The sequence below is a fragment of the Trachypithecus francoisi genome, unplaced genomic scaffold (assembly GCF_009764315.1).
Source record: "Trachypithecus francoisi isolate TF-2019V2 unplaced genomic scaffold, Tfra_2.0 Lachesis_group12, whole genome shotgun sequence".
In the NCBI taxonomy this organism is placed as follows: Eukaryota; Metazoa; Chordata; class Mammalia; order Primates; family Cercopithecidae; genus Trachypithecus; species Trachypithecus francoisi.
The window spans coordinates 49,084,680-49,106,635 of NW_022681457.1; the positions used below are offsets into that span (position 1 = coordinate 49,084,680).

Consider the following 21,956-nt stretch of genomic DNA (forward strand, 5'->3'; position numbering starts at 1 on the left):
AAGCGCTGACTCAGCACTGGGGCAGGGAGGATGCGGGGACCCCCAGAAACATAATTAAACTGTTTCCATGACTGACTCGAAAATATAATTGTGTGTGGGAAGAGAAACTTGAGGGGGAAGTTAAACAACAAATGGAGAGGTGTGGAGTGAAACCTCAGGGAAACTGTTGGTTTTGCTTCAAGGGAATTGAATTGTGAAACTTGCAGTTGTGAAATTTCACTCGATTGATTCTTGTGAGAACCGAAGTTTGTTTTAATTGTCAATTAAAGCGAATGGTGCTTTGGGTCCCTGGGATCCAGGGAACCTCAGGGCAGAGATCACCTCTGCCAGGCAGCGAGAGAGGGACCCGGTGCGGGCCCAATGACAGGGTCGACCACTGGGGGTCAGGATAAGCTTGCAGAGTGGCCCTGTCGCGGGCCTGAACTTTCTCGGGAGGGGAAGGCGGCTGTGCACAGAACGGCACGCCCTGGGAAGCAAAGGCTTGTCGGAGAAGTTGATGAAAGATGCACCTTTAGGTGTCCCCGAGCAGGGCCGCCGGCCTCCCCGGAGGTTCCCTTGGCAGCCCTTATTTGTAAGGCAAATCCAGGCCCGCGCACACGTTGCTCGAATGTCAGGTACTAAATTGCCTTTATGAGAGTAGAGCAGGCTTGCCGATGACAACACTCTGATAACAAAAGAAGTGTAGCCTTGTTGAAGATTTTATGTAAAAGGAAATAATTCATTTGAATTCAGAAGGAGCCTTAAAACAGGGCAGAGACAGCCAAACCCTAGATTTTCTGCCTTATGATTTGTTTCTTAAACTTGTTTAAGAAAAAAGGGGAGAAAATTTAAACGACAAAAGCTACCCCAAATAGCTAACCAAGGTTTAGATTTTCGTGGGTTGCTATTTTCTTCAGATCAAGGTTGCCTTCTCGTTAACCCTAGACTGCAGCCGCAGAAAATTGGATTCCCCCCACTCAGGGATTAAGCACATAGAAGAGTCAGGGAATGTGGGGGTCTGGAGAGACTTGAGATCAGCGAGTTTGAAACGTTTGAAAGAAAGAAATCTTCAGTGGTTTGAGAGCTTCACTAAGATACTTCAAAAAAAAAAAAAAGAATCAAAATTGCCCTTATTTAAGAGCTTTGCAGATCCAAATATAAGTCCTTTTTCTTTTGCCAAGAAGGCCACTTACTCATTTTGTGTGTCTTTAATGCTCAAAGGAGATGCTGGGATTCCTAGTCAATTCCTAAACAGGAGTCTGCCAACCAACTGTATGATTTTTTTGCAAAGACCTTTTTTTTTTTTTTCTTAAAGCTCCACATTTCTGTTCCTTTTGATGATGATATGTTGAAGAGGGAATCAGTGCCTTTCTTGGTAAGTGAATGAGACACAGGCCTTACATCCTTTGAGTGGGCCAGTGTTTGGGTGGGAGCGCTGCTTGGATGGGAAGCGATGTCACAGGGCTCTTGGACAAACTGCTCCTTGGCTTAGGGATGGTCTATTTTGAACATTCATTCATTCACTTATTCAACCAGTGTTTATTAAGCATTCAGTGCCTCTGTGCAGGAGTAGGTGTGAGGGATACAATGCCTAATAACACAGAGTCCTGGTCTCACCCTCCAGGAGTTTGCTGTCTGCTGGGGAAGCCAACAGCATGAGAAGACAGAGGTTATTCTGCTCTACTGGAAAAGGCACTGATCTTGTCCTCTCTTTTTTTTTTTTCCAGAAGCTGAGAAAAAAACCCAGATTGGTCAGCATGGTTTTATAAACCAGTGGTACTTCAGCAACAGCAACCAAAGTCCTATTTAATTAACCAGTGGAAGGTATCCGTCTGTGATGGCCAACTGTTTCCTTTTTCCAAGGGGCTCATCTTCTCCTTTGGTGACCCAAAATGCCTTTTACTTTGAGCCACACCCTCTGCCTGCAATCCTGCAGGATAAAATGGGGATGGAGGTAGAAAGCAAGTGGATCACTTGGTACTGTCTGACTTGATAACCAGCTATTGAATGGCCTGCCATGGCTTCACTACGAGAATGGGGAAACTGTTCTTTTACTTCTGGAAGAAGGAGAAGCCAGAAGTTTATTTAATCTTTTCTAGGCAACTTATTTTATTGCATTTTTAATTTCCTCTCTTGCATTAACATGACCCTTTTCACTGGCTTCCCACGCCTGGTGCTTAATTACTTATCATTAGCAATGTACATGGGGGCCTTGCTGCATATTTATAAATGTGATCATTAGTACATGGAAAGACAAAGGCTTCTTTAAGACTGTCATTAGTTATTCTGTTTTCATGGAAATGTTCATTAGGAGAAACTACCCACCTGGTTAAATAATTATAATTAAGAATTGGTAATCTCCTTTGCATTTTTAACTTGATCTTCCGTCTGTTTGTGTGAAGCTAAATAAGCCTTATTTGGCAAGTATTCTATCTTTCATTTTCACAAGAATTGTCAACAAATACGTACTCTTTGTCTTTAACCTATAGGTGCTGACTGATTTGCAGCATGATAAATATAATTTTTGTAATTCAGTGGTTAATCTCCAAACACGTTAACCAGCCGTGGAATGGTGAGTCAGTGAATGGAGTTAAAGGATCTCTGGTTGATTTTATTTTCTGGACTTTAGTCAGTGGTGCAAATTGAACTCCGGGCTCCCAATCAAACTTTGCAAAGCGTCCCCTTTAACTCCTCAACCACAGAGACACCAGGCTGGGTGGCCACTGGCCACTGCTCCTTTGGGTGTGCCAGGCAAGACAAGTGGCAGTTGGATGGCCCAAGTCTTTGTGTGTCAGCATCTGAGTCTTTATATGTTTGTGACTAGGGGTAACCACAGCAGTGTCATAGCTGTGGCCCTGCCAATGGCTAGGGAAATAGAGTCCACGAGCACTCTTTGAATTGCTAGCAAATGGTCATGTGGCTCCTACGTGGTTACGTGTCAGCTGAGCTGAAAAAACGAGGTGACAGAAACACAATAAAGGAAGCTGGGTTATGCTGCCGCCCACTCCCCTCTGCCCAGACTGGTTCAAGTCGCCACCCTGGACTGATGAGAATATGCCAAGGATAAACCACAACTGTGGGAAATGCTGGGTGGGGGCATAAATATCATCTGTAAACAGTTAGGCAGCCACTGCCCATTCAGTGCCGGTTCGAGAAGCTAAGGAAGTCTGCAATCAGTTATATCTCCAATTACCATAAAAATATATTAGCCATTCATTCATTTATTAATGATTCATCAGTTAACCACACATAATGAGCAAATAATTAGCAGTGCTGTACCGTTGCCAAAATTGAAGAAGTGTTGGCATTTTAAAGATGAAAGGTTGAATTTATGCAAAAGTCTGGTGATGATAAAGTTAATATGGAAGATAATTATAAAAGTGGCTGTCCTCTATTACAGGCTGAGGTACCACAAAACTTGCCTAATTGAACTGAAATTAATATTCTTCCAAAGTCTGCATGTTGCCACACACAAACTGCTGAATTTCTCTTGAAGATCTCCCTTCAGTAAGGTGCACCGCACAATACAAGTTAATAAAATGCCAGACAGCTAGACTGTGTTCTTTGTTTGCTTGGTTCAGGGCCTCGTGGAAAACAATAAATTGCATTCATGTCAGCTGAGGCCCATCCCTTTGCTAATTACCGTTTGGTGCTGAAATGACTTCTGTGAAATTGGGAGCATGAGGAAACATACAGCCATACAAGGGAGGCTTTTCAGAGTTTTGCAGTGAATGTGAGATAGGCCTCAGGCACACAGATGTTAAAACAGCGAATTCCCCCACAGATTACACTAATGGAAACCCTGTCAGGGTAAGTCAAATCCGGGTCTGTGGTCAAAATCTAATTAAGGTTTCTGTACTTAAAAAGAATATGAATGCCTGGGGGTGGCGATGAATGTATAAGAAACTCACTTGTTTGTAAAATTGTTAGCATGAATACTAAGTACCGTGGGGCTGTTACCTGCAATGTAACACCTGTTTTCTGAGGCTTTGCTGAATGTATCAGGATGGGTTATTTCAGAGGTCAGCAAACTAGGCTCGGGCCATGGCAGCCTCACATCTTTGGGGCCTGGTGCAAGGAATGGTTTGAGGTCACAGATGCAAATGGATCCCTTAGAAGTTGCCCTGGAATCCCAAAGGATGCTTTACTTTGCCACATGAAAACCACCCCAGATGATCCTGCCCAACTGCCTGGCGCCACTGAGGAAATAGTTCTTGCCGAGGGTGTGGGACTGGCCAAATCTCCCCTACTGGGGAAACAAAGGGTCGTCTGCTCCCGGCTCGCCCTCCAGCCTGTGGGGACTGCCTCCTGGAACAGCTGCAGCGTGCAGGCGCGGCCCTGCTTCTAATAGAGGAAATGAATTTATAATGCTGCAGTCTCTTCATTTTCACCCAGCACAAATTTCCCCTTAAATACTTAAAAACAACACCCAGAGCTGGATATACCTTAAATTTCCAATAAATGAAACCTTAATCCAGTCTGTTGCTGAGTCTGAGCTGTTATTAAAGAAATAAATTTGAAACAGCAAGTGGTTTGAGAATTTTTGAATTTAATTATTTAAATCTACTTAGGGTAACTCTCACGCGCTATTTCAGTTTCCCATGGAGAACATGAATTCTGGGAAAGGTATCCCACGCAGGGCCCTGGAAATATTAACTTTCATGTACAACTGTGGGCTCAGCCGTAGACAGACTGTGCCACCCTCCTCCCCGGAAGAGCAGAAGAAAGAAACTCAGATTTCTTTTTCTGTATAATTCAGCCAAGGGATACAGGATATATTTTTCAAAGAATGAGGGAAGCCAAGTCCTCTTCTTTCAAGTTTTGCGGGCCTCTTCAGATGCACTGTTTACATGGAGTTCGTTTGAAGCTCTTTGGAGAGCAGCAGTTCATACAGTCATTCACTGAGCAACATTAGGGAGCAAAAGGTAAAGAGAAAGTGTAACTTGTATGATTTAAGTGGCAGCAGCTAATTTAGGGTGTACTCTGGCCTCGTGAGTGTCTGGAGCCTGATTTTTGACATTTGTGAAAATGGATCATTTGCTGTGGCTCTCCCAAGGGTAATAACTCCAGGCTTGGGCTGGAGCACCTGAGACTTTTGGTGCCACTTCAGTCTTCAGGCTTGGAGAGAGTCTGCTTTCATGATTAGAGACAGATGACACCCTGGCGTTAGTTCTGAGAGCACAGGATACCTTCCAGATATTAGCAATTGAGATTTTTTAATGGCATCCACATTGGGATGTGGGCGGGGTAGAAGGTGAACAATTTGGGCACACACTCGTAACTATCTCTTTCCCCAGTTCACCAGGACTTTGCTATGGCACACAGTGGCTTTGTTTTGGACCCTGTACGAGTTGGTTAAATTACCAGTTACCTGTGAAGCATCTCACTAGAGCATAGTCTCACCAACACAGTGAGACTCCAAGACCTGAGTCAGAGAGATGCTCAATGTCCAGTTTGTTTCTCTTTTGTGCTAGCCATTTGATAGTAGTTGGGACCTCAGAGCTGCCAAATGGAACTTTCCCACACCCAACCCAGACTACCAAGAGGATATTGACTTGGAGTGATTTCTGGATCCAGAGTTCTATTTTTCCTTCCAATATAAAAATCTCCACAGAAGCCAAAAGTCTTAAAGAAAAGAGCAGCTCTTAGTGTGGGGCCCGTCTCAGCCTCTACCTTGTCCCCAGTAAATGCAAAGGGCTGTGGAAATTGCACACAATTCACAGTGTTCAGAGGATGAGTGAATGTTTTACTGTCTCAAAGAGCAGATTATGGGGTTCCATAGTAGGTAAGGTCCAGTGGCCAGCAATGCCTCAGAAGTCAAGAGTTTTGGGGTTTATGTTTTTTAATAATGGTAGCAGAGACTTATAGCTAATGCTGGGTATTTAATTAAAAAATCTATAAATATTTATGGAACAAAGCTTCTTTCCAGGTGCAGTTCTGGGCTCTAAGACTTCAGAGAGAAAAAGTCATGGTTCCTGCTCGTGGAAGGTTCTCATTGTGTCTGGGGGAGCAGGCAAGCACCCAACAGCCTGAATCAAACTCCATGTAGCCAAATTTCTACATCATTACAATGCCTAGCATGTAGGAACCCAATAAATGTTTGTTGAATGAATGGATCTGTTAAAAAGGGAGTGTCACACTTTCTTTCTAAGGCGTTTAAATTGTGTGAATTAGAGGGTTAACATTTATAACACCTTTTATGCCCCTACATGCTATATAAGTACAAGTTATTAAATATTATAATAACTTGTACTTTGGGTCCTAGGCCGTCAATTACATTTTCTCCTGAAGTTAGTGACATTTAGATTCTTTTGTTGGGCAGATGGTGTAATATTGCACCTGTTGGAAAAGTAGGCATTTTGGGAAGGGACATTAATTCAGAACTATTTATAATATAGCAAAGCGTTGGCTTCTTAATAAGTGTATTTGTATTGTCTCTTAAGGAAGTAACACGGCTGAACAGTCTGACTCTTTGAATTGGAACTTCTGAAGTTGGAAGACCATTCTTTCTTAAAACTTTGTTTACTCACATTTTCTCTTCAGTTTCTTCACTTCTGATTTTCTTTTGCACTCTCTGGATTGGCTTTTAATCCCCAATTTGTTTCCAGCCATCTCTCTCCTCCACATGTCTCTCTGCTCCTCATTGCTCTCTCTTCACTGTCTCCCTCCATCTTCCTTCCTTTCCCTCTCCTGCCAAGACATTCCATTTCTCCGGAATGCCCCTCAAGCCACTTTCAATTCCAACTAACTATGGTCTGTTGGGAAGTCCAGAGCTGCTGTTTCTGCTTGGATTTCTAAGCTTTCCATAATCCACCCACCTCCTAGTCTACTTCTGGGCAAGAAACACTGCAGTGGCCAGGCCGACTCCATCATTGCTCTGCAAATGTCATGTTTGTTGGACCTTTGCTCTTGTTAATATCTCACCTAGAAGCTGTCTTCTTCTGTTACACCTTTCTAAAGTCCATATATCAATTGACTGTCTCCTCTTGGAAATTGCTTTTATTTACTTCCTTGATCTTTACCTCTTCTAACCTCCCAAGGCCCCGTTTAGCAACCCCCTTTTGTTGCATCTCATAATTTAGTAACTTCTCATATAAGCCCCAAACTTCTTCTATCTAGAAGCTACAGTGCTCCCTATTATGTTCCAAGCTCTGTATTAAGGTACATTGCATTATTATTTCATTTAATCTCCTTGACAACCCTATGAGGTAGACGTTTTTGTCATTTCCATTTTACAGATCAGGAAACTAAGGCCCAGAGAATATGACTGACTTGCCCAAGGTCATAAAGTTAATAAGAACTAAAGCTGGGTTCTATGGAAGTCACTATTTGCTACCACCCAGATCCCCCTTCAGGATTGAAGCCTTACTCCTCCAGCTGCTGAGAGTGCCATTGGCTGACAGCCCCCAGCTCTCACCCTCTCTGCTCATTGCCCTCTATGTAAGTGAGCCTCTTCACTCAAGGTAACAGCCCTTTTCCTGGGTTAGCCCGCGTCCAAAACCTTATATTGTAGGGCTACAAAAGTCTTTCTACCTCACCACAACTTCAGAAAACTCCTAAGTGCAAATCAGCTTCTAAGCTCTCTGTGAGGTTAGTTGATGCCTTCTTTGTGACTATATCACAGCTGAGCTTCTCCCTTGACCGACTCCTGTTTCCTTCCCTGTGCTTTCACTTCTATGAATGGTGATTTCCAAGGGCAGGCACTGATAAACTTCCTATACAAACCCCTGATTCAAAGTCTGCTTCTCAAGGAACCCAACCTAAACAGTTGGTACCAGGAGTGGTCCGAGAAAGGCAACGCTAAGATGGGATTCTGGAGCTGGATCACCTGCTGGCTACTGATAGTGAGGACCTCATCTCTGGGAGTGGGAGTAGGTGGAGCAGAGTAGATCCCGGCATAGGGTCGCAGTGATGACCTGGAATGGTATGCTGGTGAAAGGGGTTGCACTAGTAGGTCAATGTATTGAATGTACTAGGCATTGAATGTACTAGGCATCGGAGAAATATGGGGAAATAGTAGTGATAAGAACAATGATGATGGTTGGATATTACTGGAGGCAATTAATGCTTTGGATAAGAAGGCAATTCATAAGCAATTAATATGTAAACCAAAGGGCCTCACTATTGGATATCAAGAAGCCTCATATCATGTAGTTAGAAGGCAGAAAAAGTTGACATCAGTGCTAGGACTCAATTATAAGACTGGGAGAATTCCTGGGAAGGTTGAATGCTCAACCTAGGCATGTGTGCTATGCCAGGCCAGGTTCTGACTGGCAAAGAGCAGGCCCTTGAGATATTAGATGGTGACATCTGACTTGATGCACTTAAATATCTTGAGTCTCCAGATTCCCTTAAGCTCTCTGGGCCTACAGAAGTGGCCCACTCCTGTCTGCTAAAGGCTAACATTATTCCTCTCTTGCTTGAAGAAGATGCAGAGGCTTCTGCCTTGGAAGACAAATGTGTCTTTCCCACTTTAAGATCTGCCCCCACGGTCCCTCTCTTGGCAGCCAGACTAATAAATAGGATTAAATTACAGCATTGCCTGACTGGGGAAGTGCTGGGCCTGCTAGCAAAGGAAAGGTACTATACCTTGGAGCAACTGCAGAATGTAGCTAATAGGCACTGGCAGAATATCAAACATTATTTAAAGGACTGGGTTCTGAGGGTACTGGATCAAGGTAGGTGGAATGTAAAGTTATATAAGGGAAAATTTATCAATATGGGATCACTCTCTTGGGCTACAGGATTTAGCATCTGGCAAAGATCCTGGGATCCTGCTAATGTACTAGGATGACTCTCAGAAACTTGGAGAAAGTAAGCGCTCACATAAAAGGAAGTAGAAATGAATTACTGTGACAGTTGGTGGGAGAAAGGACAAAAAAGCTCAGAGAAATGGGCCTGGCAGGATGGAAATAGTATATAATGCCAGAAAACTCACCAAATGACTATGTTCAGTGAGAGCATTCAGAGCAGAGGTTACACACATTTTGAAAAGCAGCTCCTGGTATGCTTTGGGACTCTGCCTGTTAGTCATCCAATGGTAATGAAGCCAGAACTGCCCATCATGAACTTCTTACTGTCAGACCCAATAAGTTGTAAGGTTGGTGGGTGACCAGAAGTAATTCTTATAAGATGAAAAGGGTACATTTGGAACTGGACACGAGCAGGGCCAGATGTCAGCAGTAGGTTGCATGATCCAGTGGCTCAGACTGCCAAGTTGTCATCCACCACCATCACATTAATTCTGTCCCAGTGCACACCTGTGGCCACAATGGGAGGTCCCTTATGGCCAGTTGATGGAACATGTGAAAGGTTGAGCTTGGTTCATGAGAAGGTTGGCTTGGTATGTGAGTACAAGCTGAAAATGAACTGCCTCTGCACTTTAGCACTACTCAGGGTGACTTTGACATCACTAATTAGTAGAAATCATCCCAATGGGCATAGCTTTATGTGGTGTACCTGCTCATTCACTTTGTGTGGAAAGAGAATATGTTTAAGTTCATGGGCAGTGGAAAATGGCTTAGTCAAATGGTCAGAGACCTGGAAGGAAAAAGATAAGGGAATTTGGGGAAGGGGTACACCTACAGGAGTGGGCGTGAAGTGTGAAGAGCTTTGTATCACATGTTAACTAACACCCACCAGAAAGCACTCAACACATAGATAGAATGACTAGGCCAGTTGACGTAAGCCAGCCTCTGCCATGGGTCACAGTAGTGCTGGCACAATGGGTGTATAAGTGGAGTAGCCAGAGTGGTAGGGTTGGAGGTGATATATAGGTCCACAGCATGGCTCCTACTCACCAAATTAATATAGCTCTTGCTGCTGCTCGGTGTTTGATTGTCAGCAGCAGAGAACAATTACCAACATGATACTATCTTTTGAGGTCAAAAAGAAGCCACTTGGTGGCAAGTTAGCTACATGACTAGAAAGAGCACCGATTCATTTTAACTTGAATAAGTGATATTTCAGAATGGGATTGCCTTTCCCTGCTGCAGAGCCTTAGCCTACACCACCATCTGAGAGCTTAGAGTATTTGATCTATCAATAGGGATCCCACATAACATTGTATCATACCACAGGACCCACTTTATGGCAAAGGAGGAGCACCAGAAGAAATACAGCCAATGGATTCAATGACCCTATCTCACATAGCACCACATAGAAGAATCTGGTCTGCTGGCGTGAATGGCCTGTTGAAGGCACAGTGGAGATACCAGCTTGAAGATAGTATCTGTGAGGATCAGGCACTATTCTCCAGGATGCAGTGTACACTTTAAATCAATGACCATTACTTGGAGCTGTTCGCCAACAGGCAGAACGCATGGGTTCAGGAATGAAGGAGTGAAAGTTACTGTGGCTCTGCTTACCATCACTCCTGGTAACCCACTGGGGGAATTTGTACTTTCCTTTCCTACAATTCTCGGTTCTGCAGGCTTAGATGTCTTGGCTTCCAAAGGGAGAAAGCTTCCACCAGGGGACACAGCAGGGTCCCATTGAACTCTAAGCTATGGTTACTAGTGGGGCACTTCGGATTCCATGTGCTGAGGAACCACCCTCTTAGCAGCACTATTTGATCCTGATCAAGAAGAGGAGTTCTGCTCTTACACAACGGAAGCAGGAAGACCTATTTTTACCACCCAGGTGAGGCATTTGGATGCTCTCTTTAGATGGTCTCTTGCCCATTTTTGATGGTAAATGGACAGATGCTGCAACCATGGCCTGAGAAGAGGCTGAGGGGGCTCAGAACCCTCAAGGATGAGGGTCTGGGTCACTCCACCAGTTAAGGTACAAAGACAAAAGAGATGCTAGCTGAGGGTGAAGAGAATCTAAAATTGTTATTAGAAGAGAGAGACAATGATATCTATTGCAATATTAAGACCAGCAGATGTAGTTTGCCCTAGCCACAGTAGTAGGGGCTATGTCTGCAGAGCTGGAGCTGGTGGGGTTAGATATTACTACTCTTAGTGACTCAGGTTCCTTACCTTCCAGTCTATACAATGATTTGTTTCAAAATTAGTCCTCCCATTTCTGATATACCACGTTAGATGTGTTGGATGGTATTTACCATTTTTCCACAGCCTTTTCATGTTGTTTGAAGACTATTATTCATCCAGTGGAACATTTATTAAGCATTTACTGTGTGACAGGCTTTCTGCTTGGTACAGGGAATATGAAAATGACAAAGAGAAATAAGAAATAGCCCTTGCCCTTAAGGGCCTTGCAGTCAAGTGGAGCAAAAGATAATTAACTACTGTAAACATTATGGTGAATGCAGTGGTAGAGCTGAGCATAGAGGAGTGATGCCTTATGTAGTTGGAGAAGGATGGTAAAGGCAAGTTTCTAGGAGGAGTTGATGCCTGAGCTTAGCCTTGTGGAATAGAAAAAGAGCTCAAGATATGGCAGAAGAATGTTCTAGGCAGAGCAAAGATACAGGATGAAAAATGGCATGGGTGAATATTTCTGTAGCATAGAGGACAAGGTCAGAGATACTGAAGGGTCAGATAACGAAGGCTCTTATAGCCCATGCTAATGAGCATAAACTTCACTGTGTGGATGATGTGGAGCCATTGACAGATGTTCAGTGGGGAGTGTGGTTCTTAAGTGTCCTTCAGTTTATTTTCTTCAGCCTCCTGCTTGCAGTTGCCTCTGCTTGAGTGTCTTTTAGACATTGTCTGTGGCATCTTACAAAAGCCCTACCTGAAGCATGTGGGGATGACGTGTTTACACTAACAGCAAATCTCAGTTCTGACAGATACTAAGTAAATCTGGCTGCTGAAAAGACATCCTTAAGGTCACTACCTATCGGTAGGGTCTTCAGCATCAGAGTTGGTGATGCCTTTTCAGCTTTTTTATATCGCTGAAAATTGCCCATTTTCCCCCAAGTTATTTAAAATGGCAGTGCTCAAAGGCACAGCAGGGCAACTTGGTGATTGATTATGGGCCCAGAGCTCCCAAAGAACACTGGTTTTTTGGCATCACCATCCAGAAGCTCCTGCACTTTGATAGTGCTCTGAAAGACCTCATGTTGGCATGAGCTACTTTGCTAAGTCATTAACATTCACTGATGATAGTTCTGAAGACAGAGACTCCACACAAGATCGTCACATCACCCTAGCCACAAAACCTGAGGTTTCAGCATCCCAGGGGAGCTTAAAGCAGGCAATGAACCCTGATGATCAGACAATATGTTATCTAGTGATGACCTGAGGGGCATGGAAGGAAAAACAGTCAGGAAAGATCATTATGTACTAGGAGACAAGGAGACTTGGTAGCTATTTCCGCAACAAGCTCCTGACCAAGTTAAAGGTCAACATTGAATCGCAGGGTGAATCCAGTATTCCCTGTAGATGAACTTAAATGTGAGGTAGAGGCCGCCTTTGGTTTCTTGGTTGTTTTCTTTGCTAATAACCATACAGAACACATATTGGTGGATTAGAATAATCGACAATTTATTTGGGAACTACAGCCAGTCTACTGGGATAGAAACCATGTTTGTTTGCAGAAATGTGGTATTTTTGAAAAATTATAATGTCAGCAGGATGTCCTACTTGGGCAACTGTTCTAAATTAGAGATCCATAAAAATCTCTAAAAACGGAACCATTTGTATCCTGGGTTAGTACTTGGTCTTCCCTCATTTCCCATCTAGTCCACACAGACATAACGCCGGATGTTGTTCCAGCATAGCCCAAGGTGTCAACCTACATACTGCACACAGAGACTCAGAGTGAGGCTCTGCTACTGAAAATCAAGTTTGAAACCAGACATCATAATTGATGATACGGAGCGCCCTTTAGAAACTCGATAAAAGCTTAATGTAGCAAAGACTGTATAAGACAACAACAAGAGGTGAACGCTACAACCAAAATTATGGGGCCAGCCTTTTGTGAGTAGCTTTTTGTGAGTAAAACACCTGGTATAGATTGAATGTGGGGGAAAGCTTTTAAAAGTGTTTTTTTTTTTTAACCTATTAAAGCAACTGTTAAATTTAATTTAAATGTTTTAGATCTGCATAAAATGGTCATATTTCCAAATGGATGGAAGAACAGGATTGATAGTCCTCTAAGAGTTTCTAGTTTCCTAACCATGTCTCTGTCCCCTCCTTCAATCAATTGCTCCTCCCCTTCCTTCTCCCATCTCTAAAGCTCCTTTCAGTCCCTAGTAAGTTGAATTCTTTAAGCTCAGTATAGTTTTCATCCTGTTTCCATTAGAAGCCTAGAGGTTCCCACAGTGTTTCACTTGGTTGCTCTGCCCAGAAGAGACTGAAGAATAGATATCAACTACCATTGATTCTTGTTGAGCTGGGCTGAAAGATTGACTGAAAGGGAAGTGAGTGATGCTTGGTTCCCAAAAGACAATAGAGAGAGTAAAAGAAGCAAGCTTTCTTGGTGGAGAGAAAGACTGTTTCAAGGAAGTGATAACATTGGATCCAAATGGACTTTCTAGCCCCAAATTTGATGTATCAGTTTCACCCATTTTTGAGTCATTGAAACTGAGATAAAGATGTGAAGTTTCTAGACCCAGTTGTTATTAAGTTTAGGACCTGGGTTTCCTTACCGAAGCATGGGGGGATGATGCAATGATCTCCAGGTTTCCTTTCAACTTGAAAATTTTATGAAAAAGAATCACATATGGCCCCCCAGCTGGTTATACTGCTACTGTATGTTTTCTTTAAACCAAGTCTCAAATCCATTCAATATGAGGTGGATTAGTAATGGGAACCAGAAACCCGGGAGAGGCCACCCTTGTATACAGGGAATTGCCCTGTGTATTTGTGTTTATTTTTGCTGACTCCTTGGTGACGGTCGATTCTAGGGAAGTAGCATTGATATAAATCCAAGTGGAGGGAGAAGTTTTCTCCTTCATGTCCCCTTCCCAAACAACCTAGCTTAGTTCATCAGCTTCTGTTGACGTAACTTATGAAATGCTAATGAACTCATAAGTGCTAATTAATAACTCCATGTGCTGCTATTTACTAGCAAATATAGGAATCCAGGTGCAGTATAGACCTGTCCCCAAATACAGTACCTTTCCTCATTTCTGAGCCAAGTAGCATGTCTGGGATGACTCTGTTCCAACACTGCCGGCTGGCGCGGTGGCTCACGCCTGTAATCCCAGCACTTTGGGAGGCCGAGGCGGGCAGATCACGAGGTCAGGAAATCGAGACTATCCTGGCTAACACCGTGAAACCCCGTCTCTACTAAAAATACGTTAAAATTATCCGGGGGCGGTGGCAGGCGCCTGTAGTCCCAGCTACTTGGGAGACGGAGGCCAGAGAATGGCGTAAACTCGGGAGGCGGAGCTTGCAGTGAGCTGAGATCGCGCTACTGCACTCCAGCCTGGGCTACAGAGCGAGACTCCGTCTCAAAACAAAACAAAACAGAAAACAATACTGCCAAAGTCAGGGCCATACACAGTTAAAATATACCCAGGAGCTACACTTAAACTCTCACAACAGTATCATCTTCTTATTACCCACCCTGAATGAAGCCCCTGTCTAGCCCACCGTCTTGGGTGCAGCTCCCAATGTGACTGCAGACTCCAGCAATGGAGGCCTGTCCCTGCACAGGTGGCTCTGTGCTGTCGGCAGCCCTGCTCCTTGGGCATCCCCTTTCCTCTCTCTCTCTAGGATCTGTTTTCTCTCCAGATTGAGGAATTGGATCCAATTCCCTTTTCCAGCTGCAAGAGATAAGAAACCAGGATCAAGTCCAGCTGTATTAGTCAGGGTTCTCCAGAGAAACAGAACCAATAGGATATATATATATATAGCTCTACAGAACGAGATTTGTTATGAGGCTGAGAAGTCCTGCAATCTGCTGTCTGGTAGCTGGAGGCACAAGAAAGCTGGTGGTGCAGTTCCATTCCAAACTCAAAAGCCTGAAAACCAGAGGAGCCAATGATGTAAGTTCAAATCTGAAGGCCTAAACCCCAGGAGTTCCAATGTCCAAGCTCAGTAGAATGTGGATGTCACAGCTCAAGCAGAACAAGGGAATTCACCATTCTGCCTTTTTGTTCGATCTGATCCCCCAACAGATTGAATGATATGCCCACCTGTTTTGGTAAGGTGGTGAGAGAGTGAGTGAGGGAGCTTTTTTTTTTTTTTTTTTTTTGAGACAGAGTCTGACTCTGTTGCCCAGGCTGGAGTGCAGTGGTGCAATCACAGCTCACTGCAGTCCTGAACCCCTGGGCTCAAGCAATCCTCCCACCACAGCTTCCCAAGTAGTTGGGACTACAGATGTGTGCCCTATGCCCAAACAAATTTATTTTATTTTTGTAGAAATGGGGTCTTGGCATATTGCTCAGGCTGGTCTTAAACTTCTGGCCTCAACTGATCTTCTCCTCTTGGCCTCCCAAAGTGCTGGGATTATAGGCATGAGCCACTACCCTCAACCTGGGAGCACATCTTTACTCAGCCTACCAATTTAAATGCTATGCTCTTCCAGAAACACACAGATACACTCAGAAATGTTTTACCAGCCATCTGGGCATCCCTTAGGCCAATCAAGTTGACACATTCAGTTAACCATCACACGAACAAATGGCAAGATTAGGTTGGACTCCCGATCTTGAGAATGGAATGCTCCAAGTCAGCAAGCCCACCCCAGCCTGGTCTGGAGCATATCAAGGCATTGTCTCCTTGCCACAAAGCAGGACAGGATTCCCATAGGGGCAGTATGGGATGCTCTGCAAGGTTGGACTAAAGAAGGTCCTTGGGGCTTTAAGGGGCACTGGATGCCAGTGCCTTTGCTCTCTTATGGGTGTAGCTGCCTCTGTCTTCTCCACTGGCTGGCGATCTCTGGAAAGCCGGGAGCTCAGTCTGCCAGGAGCCAAGCCTCCCTACACATGTATATTGCTGATGGATGTGTGGACTTTTGATCTTCTTTGGGAGACCTTGAACTTTCTTCAGCAAACAAAAAGATGAGGCCAGACCTTGGTTCTAAAGGTCACATTACCTGGAGTTCACCAAACACTTATGATGTACCATTTACTATGTACCAATTTAGCATCAAATTCCCAAAACAGTGCTATTTTGTAGTTACTATTTATCACTGTCCCATTTGAGCATTTTGTAAACTGAGGCGGAAGGATAATGTAACTTGGCCAAGGTCATACAGCTGGTGAGTAGCAAAGCTGGGGTTTGAACTGCCTGGTCACCCTGAATGAAGCCCCTGTCTAGCCCACTGCCTTGGGTGCAGCTCCCAGTGTGACTGCAGACTCCAGCAATGGAGGCCTGTCCCTGCACAGGTGGCTCTGTGCTGTTGGCAGCCCTGCTCCCTGGGCGTCCCCCTTCCTGTCTCTTTCTACGACCTGTTTTCTCTCCAGATTGAGGAATTGGATCCAGTTCCCTTTCCCAGCTGTGATTTGCCTCTGAGCCCCCAAAACCCCTCCTGAATTGGAATCACCCTTTCCCCTAGCAGTGCTCTCCAGCCCTCTCCTTTCCTCTCAGGGCCCAGCTCCATCCCTTAAAAGCACTGTCTGGGCTAAGTTTTTAAAGTCACTGTTAAATAAACATAGGACCGACCCCTTCAGAGAGAGAGCCGTGGTTACAGGGGAGCAGAGCTGAAGGCATCACTTGTATCCTTGTGTCAGACCCAGGCTGGGGAGCAGCACAAGCTATTTCTTTTGGATGCGCCTCCTAGGAGTGGAGGAACTTTTCTTTGTAAAGAAAGAGAAGATCTTTATAAACCTTGGACTTTTTTCAAAGAGGCTTTATGGGTGGCAAGGATAAAGCTATAGAGGCAGGAAAAAGAGTTGCTAACTATATGCCAGTAGAGGATGCTTTTTAAGGGTGGGGTGTAGGAGGAGGAGGGGAGCTTCCCCTCAGTCGCTCTTTCCCTGGATGCAATGAACTCATGCTCTTCTGACACCTCTGCCGCCGCTTCATGGGACAGCCTGACCCCCCTCCATCTCTGCTCCTCACACTGGGTGGTGCGGGAGGGAGAGGGGCCTGTGGCTGTGTCTGCCAGTCCCAAATGCCAGCAGCTGCACAATCCTGCTGTAATTGCTAATATCTGTTTCTTCTCTTTTCCAGGCCTTGGAAAGTGTTCCAGGAATGGACTTTCTGCAGTATGATGACCTGCAAAAGCAGCCCTTCCATTTACATTTCAAACTCCAAGTCAGCCGTGTCAAAGTTTCAACCAGGACTGTGGAGGATAATGGGTCAGATGCAATTAGCAGCCCAGAGAACCGCACGTTGCAGTGTGATTTATTTTTTTGCCCATCAGATTCCAAGAATCCTAGTGCTTAAAAGCAACTAAACAATCGCTCTATTGTACTGAAATAAAACCCAGTTAATTCAGAAATCAATTGCACCACCAGGTGGGGCACACTCTGGCCCCAAACAGATGGGGTTGAAAACTCCCCCCAAAATGCAGTCTTGTTAAATTAAAAACTTGATCCAGGAGTGGAACAAATAGGGAGCCATGAATGGAATGGAGTCAGGTCCACTCAGGCAGATTCTTTCTTCTCCTACTCCTTTTCCTTTAAAAAAGAAAAATTCCCCATTTCACTTTCATCAGTGTTAGCATCTATGCAGAAGCGCAGCCATCCACCCTTTGCAGCTGAATGTGTTACTTTAATTAGTCTGAAAATTAAAGGGCAACTCCGGGCCAATGTGAATGATTATGAAAATACATGTGCATCCCATGCAATCTTCTCATTTAATTAATAGTCTTGTAAACTATATGGCTCACTTTAAGTCAGTCAAGAGGTATAACAACTCCATTTTGAATATCCACTTAATACTTAACAGGATGTGAGGAACACACTATAGCATACGGTCCCTTCTCAAGTTTCACTGTCTGAAATTTTTCAAAGCTGACCCAAGTCAACCCGAAAAATGTTTAACACCCTGGGCTTGAACACAAGAAACTCTGTGATGAACAGACATTCAATTACATTTTTTGAAAGTGAGAAGCATTTTTGTAAAATAGCGACTCTGGAAACTAATTGGCAGCCGCAAAACTTGTGAGCAAAGGCCAAATCTTGTGGGGAACTTTTACTACAGTAACACGACTCAAAGAAAATGTGAATAAAAGGCATCTTTGTTTCCCAGTCAAATTAGCTGATTAAGAAATAAAACATCTTAACATGTTTTTAAATGTAGAATTAATTATTTATATGAGAAAAATTAATGCCTGGTTATGTGAATTCTACTCTGTGTGAATTGAATGGGGCTGAAAGGGTAATCCGTGTGGATCCATGTCTTAGACCATTAAGCAAAACTAAATATGAAGAGCTCCAGTTATGGAAAAAAAAAATCACACTCAGGTCACATGTTGTGCTCCCCATTTTGATTTTCAAAGTCCAGATTAGTTATGGTCCACATTGAAAATGTGATTCAGAACAAGGAAACTGCTTTGTATTGGCTGAGTACTGATGGTTGAGTGGAAGAAGAAAACACACAGCTATACAAAGAGCACAGCCAACTCCTGGGAGGGAACACAGGCCTTTTGCTCCTAAGGAACCTGGGAAAGATTCACAGGAAGAATTTGAACAGGCCATTCTTTATTTCCTAATGGGTGAGTTTGGAACTCATGAAAACAAGACAACCTAAGTTATGCGTTAGACTCGGAAAAGAAGTGGGCAGGTGACCTTTGACATCTCAGGCCCCCATGTCTCAACCCAAGCCCTTCGTTCCTGACCTCTTAACATTCCAATATCCTGAAGCCAGGCTCTCCCCAAACCAGGGCTGCAAATTATCTCTGCCATGTGGATAAACATTCACTGGGTCAGTGTTTTTCAAGGTGTGGTCCTGGGACCACCTGCATCAGAATTGCTTGCTGAGCTTTCAAATATATAGGTTTCTGGGCCCCAGGAATTACTGGGTCAGATAGCAATGGGGCCCAGGAGTGTGCATTTTCAACAAATTCCCTGGGATTCTGTAAGGCTGTGAAAGTTCGAGAATCACTGCCCCCGTGTCTACTTAGAGATCACGAGGGTAACTTTCACTAGGTTTCTTTGATGGGTTTCCTTTATTAAAAGGCATTTACAAAAATGTCTATTAATCCATCATTAAATAAACAAAGGTCCTCCAGCCATTTTCTTCATTTCTCATGGTATCTCTTAACAGAGGGAGTATAGAAATGCTTTGTCCTTTAAAATAAGTTCAGTGAGTACTTGAAAAGTCATTTGGCAAGAGATGAGGGATGAGACAAAGGGGGAAGATTAATGACGAACAGAATCAGAGTCCTTGCTAAAATAAAAATGGATTCACACCCAACTTCTTCTGAAGGGTAAGACATATGGCAGCTCGTGTGGGAAGCGAGCGTGTTTAGTAGAGAGAGGTCCTGCTGCAGAGCCGTGTGATGCAGGGTACAGCTTCCTCAGCCAAAAACAGAACATCACATGCTATGGGAAGACGTATCATCCCTCCTATGTGATGAGAGGCTGACTTTCTAAAGAAATTTGAGCAAACGGTTGCCTGAATGGCTTTAACAAGTTTCTCAGAGTCAAGATGATCAGGTTTGGGCATTTAAACCTTAGTTTCGCTCTGATTTTTGGGTTTGGCCTGACAGCCCAACATTTTCTGTGACTGTGGAAGTTGCTGATGGTCTAAATTTCCCCATTTATAAAATGGAAGAACTGAGAGGAGGAAAGTGCTGGCCACTAGAAATTGTGGGTCGGAGCTTCAGCTACAAACTATGGGTGTACTGTTCTATATTCTCTTTTGAGATTTTTTGTTTTGTGTTTTGTTTTTTAGTTTTACCAGGAAAAAGCCAAGACATACCTGCTAAGTATTTTTTTTTCTTTGAATAGAAAAGAAGGGCAATCCATTTGCACCTTGTCATCCGTTATGTACCAGCGTTAAGGTAGCAAGTGCCCGATAATAGACCTCAGGATTCTGTTTCTAGGTTTCATTAAAAACTATAAACAGGTATACAAAGGCCATTTACAAATGTGACTCTGATTATGCTTCTAGTAGCAGTGATGAGAGTTCAGTTTTTGTCCATGGAAAATTGCTGCTTAATAAGAACTTTCCCCAATCCATGTCTCCTTTGAGATAAAAATTTCCACACTAAATTTCATCACCCTACTAGAATTTCCTTTGGAATGTTTGTGTTAAATTCCTTTCTCCCTGATTGAAGTATACAACACAAAATCTAGCTTAAAGACTTAAAACCGAATGCACTGAAAGGCACAGATTTATAGAGTAGCTTGGGAGGAGACTGGGGAGGGGGAAGGCAGAGGAGATTTGGGGAAATGAATTAAAACCTCCCAATAGTTAAGAAATGATTTACTCAGCACATTAAGTATTTGGAATGCTTGTACAGGAGGGCAGGGTATGACTTCCTCATATGCCATGGGTAACCTCAGAGACTCAGTTTTGCTGCAAGAAGTTTTGGCTTTTTTGTTGTTGTGTTATTTCCTGACTTGCTGTGTGCTGTTGTGAACTTAATTAACACACTAGTGATTCTGTACCCTCAGGGAAAAATGGTAAATTTTGTAAAATGTAACTACAGAAACAAAAGGGAAGTTCTTTCTGTCCTGATCGTAGCTGTTTTTATTCCCTCTCTTGTATTATGCATTAGAAAAACATGAAAGCCACGTGAAGCTTTACAGAGTCCAACCCTCAGACCCATAAGGCACAATACCCTGGGATTCCTCTAAATCACTGTTCTATCTTGTAGACTATCCTAACTGCTTTTGTGTAAGAGAAATAGGGTTCATAGGTAGCAAAAGTTAGCTCTTTAGATGACAACAGTGCATCTTATGTGCTTTTAAAAAGTTATATTGCTCTCATTTGGAAGTAGCTTGAACAATTCCCTTTTGAATCAAGCCCTATAAATTTGATCAATATCATTATTTTCATGAGGCAAGTTTAAACCAATAAAGTTGTCTTGCTTTGTCCCTCCTCCCTCCCACCCACCCTCTTAAAAAAAAAAACTAAGGAGAGTCACAACTTTGACGTGAAGCTTGAGTGTGAAGCGCGGGTAGGGAAAAGTTTATGACAGATGACATTTATAGATGGGTACATATATATTTAATTTCTCGTATGTGAGTGTGTGTGTATATATATTTCTACTTCTGTTCATGGAGAATACAACATCATAATTAAGGACATTTTACTTTATCCAATGAAGAGTTTTTTCAGTTCCCTTTAATTGGTAATTTAATTACAGAGCTAATTAGGAACATAGTGGGTGTTGGGACTACAATGATTGTCTTTAACTGGAAAGTCTTACTACTTACAAAGCAAGAAAGGTTTTAAATTATGGAACACTGAAATAATGGATTAATAAGTGAGTAAGTACAACTCCATGAAGGTAGATCATTCACATGCTTGTCAATGGACAAAATTTTTAATGTGAGTCTGATCTATTCCACTAAGTAATTATCACTCTGCTTTTCCAGCATAATGGGGGGTCTATGCTGAGGCCCCAGAGAATTTATGTGCTAAATTCTGGGGCTGGAATTCCTGGACCAGAGCTGGGGCAGAAGGTGGAGCAGCTGAAAGTTGTTTGGGAGGAAATACAGTCCAATACTTACAGCAAAGAGGAATTCTGTTATTAGACTCTGCCACTCACGTATTGGGTCCTGGTGAAAGCTAAATGAGCTAGATGCGTATAAAGTACTTATATGCATCAGCCAGCCCAGCCCTCTCTCTGCCTCAGTTTCGCTCCATCTGTGTCCATCTCAGCAGACACCTCTACCTCAGGACAACAGAGAAGCATTTGGAGGTGGTTGAAGATGGACGTGGGCAGGGGTGGCTTTGGTGCATACTGGGTGGCCCTTTGGGCCTTGAGGCCTCTGGATGAGAGGGCTGGAGCTGTGTGAGCAAATCCATCCCCTGCAAATGGGGGACCTGTGAGATGAGGGCCCTCTGGGGGCTGAGCTTAGCCTCGGAGCAGTGGGGAAACTGATGATTCAACCAGAACATAGCCTTTGTAATTTGAGAAGAGTTGTGATTTTAGGAGGACAATCATTTGTTCTTGCATCAAACATTTTGCAGTATTCACGTGTAGGGCTACTATATACA

General features: G+C 43.5%; 1 long non-coding RNA gene across 1 annotated transcript; it reads left to right on the plus strand.

Moving 5' to 3' along the window:
- The first annotated feature begins 1,199 nt into the window (after positions 1-1,199).
- Positions 1,200-6,091, plus strand: LOC117092208. The gene is made up of 3 exons (XR_004440668.1): positions 1,200-1,354; positions 1,707-3,789; positions 5,909-6,091. It is a non-coding gene; the product is annotated as an uncharacterized LOC117092208 (long non-coding RNA).
- The last annotated feature ends 15,865 nt before the right edge of the window (positions 6,092-21,956 follow it).